At 31.8% G+C, this 8,129-nt stretch overlaps 1 protein-coding gene and 1 long non-coding RNA gene across 2 annotated transcripts in view; one reads left to right on the top strand and one right to left on the bottom strand.

Moving 5' to 3' along the window:
- Positions 1-8,129, bottom strand: part of LOC115235721 (lachesin-like) — a 79,995-nt gene that overhangs the window by 9,234 nt on the left and 62,632 nt on the right. The window lies entirely within an intron of this gene.
- The window catches only part of LOC115235722, a 2,403-nt gene continuing 889 nt past the window's right edge, over positions 6,616-8,129 (top strand). Inside the window, exons 1-2 of the long non-coding RNA XR_003884081.1 lie at positions 6,616-6,898; positions 6,964-7,117. This is a non-coding gene — a long non-coding RNA (uncharacterized LOC115235722). The remainder of the gene's footprint in view (positions 6,899-6,963; positions 7,118-8,129) is intronic.

Raw genomic sequence — 8,129 nt, 5'->3', positions numbered from 1 at the left:
ATATAATATAATATATTATATAAAAATATATGTTTCACAAGAATTTTTCATATTATTTCTAGTTATATTGCGCGAATAACTAAAATGAGTTTTATGTTTATTGCTTTTAGTTATTTTTATATATGACAAAAAAGAATATTTTGCTACGGTTTTTATTTGATATAATAAGTGGGAATATAGATTGCGTCAATGCAGCTGTCACAATTGTTAGCCATAACAGTTGGACTACTGTCCGTATATAATGAACAGTAATCACTGTCCGTTTATAACGGTTAGTAACTACTGTCCGACATGGCGATCCGCAACTACTGATACGTCCGTAGAACACAAACAGTAACTACTGCGCGTAACTACTACACTACAATCTGTATGCTTATTATTACATTAATGACTCGTGTCTTATTTCTGCATACGTGGATTATATTATACAAAGATTCGTTCTATAAATAAGGAAGTATATCTCATGCGTAATCGAAATAAATCGCGACATTTAACAAGATTTAGCAAATTTATATCCTGTAAAAATATATGAATTTAAAAAACGGTAAATGATAAAATAAAGCACATAAATTGTTATAATTTTTTTTTTCTTTTAGATTGTCTTAACACCAAATAATGTTTCAGTATACAAAAATTTGAGTGCAAAATCATGTTATGATCAGAATGCACATATATAATATAGAAAGGCAAACTTTGCTTTTTTTCTGCGTATTTTGCATATCTATAAATAAAATTTCTTATATTTTTATAGAAATGTAGTTACGTATATAAATACTGTTTTTATGAAAACATAAATTATGGACTCCCTCTTTTAATCTCATATAAAACCAGCTTTTATTGTAATATCCCATTTACAATTCTAATGACTTTAAAAGCAGAAAATTTATATTACTGCATATACATTTTTGTCCTTTTCACATGGAATTTCATTCCTTTCTGAAAAAATTGTTATATCTATATATTTTGTGCTTTTCAACATAGGTTTCACATTTTGTTAGAATGACTTCCCTATGCAAAATCCATAACAAACATCTGTATATTTTTAAGTATCTTTGCATCAATTATTTCATTGCCGTAAAATTCGCATCTCCGCTGATAGGGCCATTTTAATGCATGACATCGGCTTAAAAGCTTAAACAATGAATACTCCCATTAGCTCGGCTCCCTCATCACTATAGTTATTACGAACATCTCGTGCGCGAGAGATAGAGAGAGATGCGTATTACCTATACGAAATTAGGCGTTATAAAGTTCATGACGTCAATGATTCACTCGATATCAACAATCATTAACACGCACCGGATGCTCATAACTTATAACTGATAAAAACTTGCCACGGTCAGCAGCTGCGACATATGTACAACACAAACACATACATATATACATACATACACGCGTACATATGACGGTCAAGTAACTACAGCACGTCAATAACGCTCGGTAACTATCGTACGTATTTCTACCTCACTTGGACTACCTGAAAGCCACCAAGAAGCGCCGTCAGTCAGAATAATCCGACGACTGTGCCGCGAGATGATTGTAGGGCTCGTGATCGGAATTGATCGTGAACTCCAAAGACGTTCAGATCCCCCTTGATAACCACACATTTTTTACCCCTTTGTCACGCTACCATTTCTTGCGATAAAGAGAAATATACGTGTTGAATAAAAAATATCGCGATACATAAAACATTTGTTATTTATAAAAAAGTGTTTGCATTAGAAGCGTTGCGATATTATCTAAATCGACTTTATAAATATTATAATATATGTGTATTTTAATAGTATTCGTGAATACATGATAGTAATATATAAAATTAAAACTCAAAAATCATTTTCCGAATATTATTCTATGCGTTACTGTTCCCGCTTCTGTTCGACATTCTTTCGTGTTCGCGCAACATAAACCTGTGATATCTGTTCGTAGAAGGATATATACATATTGTGTGTAGAGAAATTTTCCGCGAAGTTGATCAGAAGACATATTTCCGTAAGAAAATATTATACTATAACTTGGCCAGTATCCATTTTCGCATTTCGTCGAACGGAAGTTCACAGTCTGTAAACCTGAACTAGTTTGCTGAACATCGCAATAGTTAATTTTAATACATATTTTAATATGTCAGACTAAAAAGATTTAAAGTGACTTACTTTCAATCTGATTTAAACTAAGAAAACTATATCAAACGCAACCGAGAGATATAAATAAAAAGAATTGTATCAAAATCGACAACTGTAAACATTAAAAAGTTTTCTGGCAAACTTGTTTCTATCGGATTGAATTGTCTCTGTCCATTTAATATGTAGACAATGTCTGCAAACATAGAGTGTTTTGCAAACAGTAGAACGAAATATTCGTAATGTATTCGTATGTATATATACTAGAAGAAATACCGAGGAATTTGCATAAGAAATAAAGAGAAAAATTTTTCTGGAAAAATTCACAGTGCAAAATGTAGAAAAATAGAGAGGACAGACCACACATACAACACAGAAAACCAAATGTGATTAACTTTTTTATTTTGATGACATCTCTCGATTTCTGCGCGCTTTTATTTTTTATCATTGGTATTATTATTTTTTATTGTTATAAATTAATTATTATATTTAATCAATATTTTAAGTAATTATTAAAGAACCATATTTATAAAGCATGAACATGTCTTTTATTCCAAATTAAATGTAATCACTTAATTCTGAAATTTATATATTTCACGATGAAAGTATTTTATCTGATTGAAATTTAGGTATTTAATGCTAAAATTATGATATAAATGCGAATCTGTACATATATCTGCAATAATCACATATTATTTATATCTCTTTTTTATAAAATATCAAAAAAATGTTGTATATAATTTATGTATTAAATATCGTTTAATTAGCTTTTAATATTTATGTCAGAGTTATTTGTTTATAACATCTAAATGCAAATAATCGATTTATTTTACCGCACTAATTCGCGTTATTTATGTATTGTACGCTATTAAACCATCTTTTATCTTAACGAGAAAATATTTTATGTATCATCTGAATGGCCGATATCATTAACCTGTAATTTTATTGGAACTATATTTTACCAAATAGTGCAATATAGAAAGCGTCCATTAATGTATCATAGTATTGTTGCAAACTTTATCGTATATTCTAATTGTCCTGTTTAAAAAGGTTTAAAATAATCTCTTCGCGCAAGAAAACGCACGATAGACATAGCAAAATATTACAGAAAAACCTACATTTAATCCGAAGTAGAACGTTAAACTCGAGAAATATAAATATTAAAAGTACCTGAGAAAGAAGTTCATACGTATGTACTATTTCCCAACTAGAAGCAGTAAAGGACTCTCCGAAATCTCGAGAAAATTAGACGACAATGGGAGAAAAAATTGTTATTCTTTATATCTATTTTATCATTTTTTTTTAATAAACAGATTCATCGAGAAATAAGAGATGTTTCTATTATACGGAATAATGAATGGGAATAGGCATAACAATCGATATTCGTTTCCGCGTTTTCTCGAACAATCTACGATGCCTAAAAACGGTCAGTATATGCTATCGTAAGAAGAGCTAGGATTATCCGGTGAACGCGCGATCTTCTTCGAATGACGGTACCACTCGTAGATAGAATTGACCAGCAAAATCGGAAAGGAAGAAGTCTACTCGCGACGATAGGATCTCTCCATCCGTATATGCCTTTATATTCCCCGTAAAGTTCTAAGCACCTGCTAAAGCGAGATTGAGGAGTTTTTTCTCGCGGAAAATTGAATTCCATCGATCGCGCATATGGCGCGCCATCGTCCGGTTCCACGACGACATCGCTTTAATCGAAACGCTTCAATCTCGTGTGTAATCATGATTCTGTTAATGTAATTATTATAGATTTTATGATGACAAATCTGCTTACTTTTAGATATGAAATATTTCTGCTTTGCTTCTTCCATAGAAACGATTATTAACTAATATTTGAACAAAAGTAATGGAAAATATTCCTACTTACTCCTGATTAAAATAACGTCAATATTTAATGATTTAATAAAAATGTAGTGTAATAATAATGACTAAATGGAATTTTTCTGTTAAGAATTATTTTCTAAATTTTTATATTATTTTTATTGTTTTTTATATATGCCTAGCAATCTAATTTGATTACGATTTGTTTGTATTTAACATTTTTTCTTATATCAGATTATTTAATAATAAGGAAATTTATTATTGATACAGTATCAATGCATGATTAAATAAATTAAGTATAAGCGCATTTGTCGTCATGCCACAATGTGAAAATATGTTCACTATACTGCAAGTCGAACGTAAAATATCGTTGCCGCCACATACACTATTTCGCATGGTTTATTCGGTCAGATTGTCCCGAGAATTTATTCATTCGCAGGGCCAACCATATTTCATCAAGAATAAGAGTACTCGACTTCCTTATCTTTATCGAAATATTCTATACCAAACATACAAGTAGTAATTTATTTATACATGTCTCTCTCTATATCTTGTAATTACAATTTTCTTTTAAGAGTACAAAGAGCACATGTTGAAAGAGACGATAAATTGAGACATATTATTCTATTCACTTTTAACGAGGCTATTGTTTTACCTAACAATTTCAGCTTTAAAAATATTATTTCACATTTTCTAACTGGAAAGTATTTTTTTGTTTGATATTAAAACAAAGTAGTAGCATTTTTATTTCGCAAAATATACTTCCAAATGTATGTATGTTTTCTTTTTCAAAGTATATTTCTATCGATTATATATAATATTGTAAATAAACTGCATATAGGAAATATAGTTGAGATACGACCAGAAATTCGTAAACTTGAGAATGCTCTAACGAGAAAATTAATTTATCACTTACGGACTTTAAGCTCCATCTCAGGTACAAGAAATCATTCCTACTGCAGATGCTAGTAAAACCCAAACGGATAGTCACTGTTGTAAGTTGAGTGAGATGGATTCAGGAATCGCTTAGTTAATGATTGCGAAATTGTCGGAAGACGCCTGTGAGATATATTAATGTAAATGACAGAAATTGTTATTGTCGACATGACATGGCCCTGTCGCTTCACGTGACATGATGGCGAATAGTGTTATTGTTGTCCGTTGCCCTATTCAATTCGAGAAGCGTTAGATATCGGTCACTAACTTGCTTAGATTACTAATTGGGCTTGGCTCTTTTGGGCCGATGCCAACCTATTGTGTAGTTATACTTTAGTAACATTGAATCGATAGAAACATGTGTGGAATACATCATACAATATTTAATGCAAATATCTCTATATAATATAAAAGTTAAATGTCTGATTTTTTAATAGGAACATATAGTATCTTAATTTTTGCATTTAAATTTTTCTGTAGTATGACCGATATATACTTTTATAAAATGTGTCATTGTAAAATAACCTACATTTCTATTTTCAATATAGCGATGTATAATGAGACAAACTTAAGTTTAAATTATTGATAGTCATTCTGATAATTATTCCGATTCAATAATATGCAAATTGCTAAGAAAAATCTATCGAAGAAACGTCATTACGCTCGATAAATTAAATGGCTCCTTTTGAGTGAAGCTGCGCGTACTTTTTTCTATCGCTACCGAAACGAAAGAAAGGTATTCGAGTTATTTAACGAAAGTCCAAGATTCCGTAATAAACTTCAGCACAGCGAGCGTCTTATCGTCGAAAATGAATCTCTTGTCCTGGTTTTATAAACAACTTAAGATGCAAGTTTTCCAATCATTTCGTGCAGCAGTTAATAGACTATACCGAGTTTTGATGAAGTCTAAATAAAATTTTCCGTTAAACACCAAATATCTTAAGCATACTGAAATTATATATATATATATATACATAAATGTGTTACTTGAAAATTTAATTTAGATTACATGAGATTTTGTTATCTATTGCTGAACTAAATTATGCTATAAAACTTTTGATGTTTTAATAAAATTCTCGTATGTTTTTCAGATTTTTTTTTTTTATTTTAAGCTTTAGTACATTTTTATATATGTCATGTATTATTACAACAGAAAAACATCGCTAAAATTTATTTATGTAAAGTATGCATATGTACTAAAAACTTATAATTATTTTCACAAAAATATTGATATTATATGTTTTATGTTAACATCCATTATTTACAAATATAAAGAGAAATTGTAAACCTCGTAGTCAAAATAAAACGTATCAGTTTGCAACATGGGTATACAAAATATAACGAATTATATTAATATATAACATTCCTGTAAAATTTTCACTATTTATTTTGCTTTCACGATTCGTAAACTAAATAAAATATGCAAATGTCTGGATGATAGTCAATAGAGTTTCAAAACGACCATAATAAACTGCGAAATCCGGAAAAAGGAAGGCTTTTTTCTGATGATAAGATCTTGTATATTCCCCCTGGTTTTTCTTATCCGCCTTATTTTCTGAACTGCCCCTTTTCAATTTTTCTTCATTCTAACATGACCAGCGTCACGAAGCGACGCTAAAATTGGCATTGCCTGAACGATTTCGCGCAATTTCCGAGATGAGGCATTGAATGTTTACTCACTGTCTGCGGATATTTTCTTCGCGGAGTCTTTTATGGAGGAAGCTGAGAGAGGACGATGGTGCGCCGTTTAAAAGCCGGCGAGAAGAATTGCAGAAAAGAGAACGATTGCACAGCTCGCGAACAGAATTGGCCGTATTGCCGGGAAAACAGAGTAGATGGGGTAGATGCAGACGGGGGACGGGGGATGAGTCGGATAAATAGAGACCGAGAGAATGGCCGTTGGCCATTCTTGCGTGCTTTCTGAACTCGATCGTTGAGACTGTGGCAACGCTTCCGGAGGAGAACGCAGACGCGCTGATTGGGATCGACGCCGTGCCATCGGCACGCAGGTAATAGTGCGTATAGTGCATTGCGCGTAATAGGGGATTCATTAAGCGGCAAATTCGATTTTCAGCTAATTATGGATGAGAGCGGGGTATTTCGGCGAGGCTCAATAATGGGAGAAAGGAGAGGAGGGGAAGAAACTAACGTAGCTAGCGCGTTGTAACGGAAATTTAAAGCAGCTTACAGCAAATCCGGCAACGACAACGCCATGAATCGATGATGTCGTAAGTAATCGAGACGCGCTTAACGCGTCAAACGTGAAGCACATTTCGTGGGAAGCGTATCAAATGCGCGAGCGTGCGCGCTTTACGGCATATTCGCGAAAAAAGTATTACATAGCCACCGGCTGCAATTTTATTCGCGCTTGAAAGAATTATTGATAGCGCCTTCAGAGCTTATTATATCGTGCTTTCAATCTCTCTCTATCCTACTTTAAAGAATTTTATAGAATATTTTACGAAAACAGATTTTTTTTGCATATAAAAGTAAGACGCTAATAATCGTATTGATTCAAGAATGCTTCGGATAATTTAGTTAAATAAAGAAGAAAAAAATCTTCTTATCTTTATAGGAAAACGTAATTACGACATAATTATATATAGAATACACTATTGTTATAATAATAAAAAATAATTTTTTTTTAATTCTTGGAACAAGAAGAATAAATAAGTATAATTACAAATTAGCATTTTACGAATATCTTGATTAAAAACAAAAAAATTATTTAAATAAACAAATCAAAACTCAATCTACGATAAAGTCCATCCGCATTTCTTAATGAAAATTCAGTTAATTGACGCATTATGAATAATCAGGATAATTGATATTCTGCTAAAAGGAGTAAAGCGTCCTATTCTACAAATAGGATTTCTCAGAGGGGCTTTTTAAATTTCATTCTTTTCCTCGAACAAATCGCGTGTGTATGTTGACCATTGTGTTATCAAAATCCTATTTTTTTTATGTTAGCTTTAAAAATATTCGGACTTTCTGCAAATAATTAAAATCCCCTTCGTTTTAGCATTATTATAAAGTTGATTAAAAGCACATTCTCTCATTCCGTAAATATTTTGTTTATAAGTAACGCTTGGCACGTTAATGTGTCTTGGACAGCAGGATAATACGCTGCGCGCAGAAGGATTCCGGTCGGTACGAGCTTCTACGGATCATTAAGCTGCTTTAGCGAAGTGATAAATACTCCATGCACTTTACAGCTTCCAGATACAATCTCTCTTTCCC

Source organism: Formica exsecta, unplaced genomic scaffold (genome assembly GCF_003651465.1).
Source record: "Formica exsecta isolate Colony F162 unplaced genomic scaffold, ASM365146v1 scaffold233, whole genome shotgun sequence".
In the NCBI taxonomy this organism is placed as follows: Eukaryota; Metazoa; Arthropoda; class Insecta; order Hymenoptera; family Formicidae; genus Formica; species Formica exsecta.
This window is presented reverse-complemented; position numbering and strand designations above follow the sequence as displayed.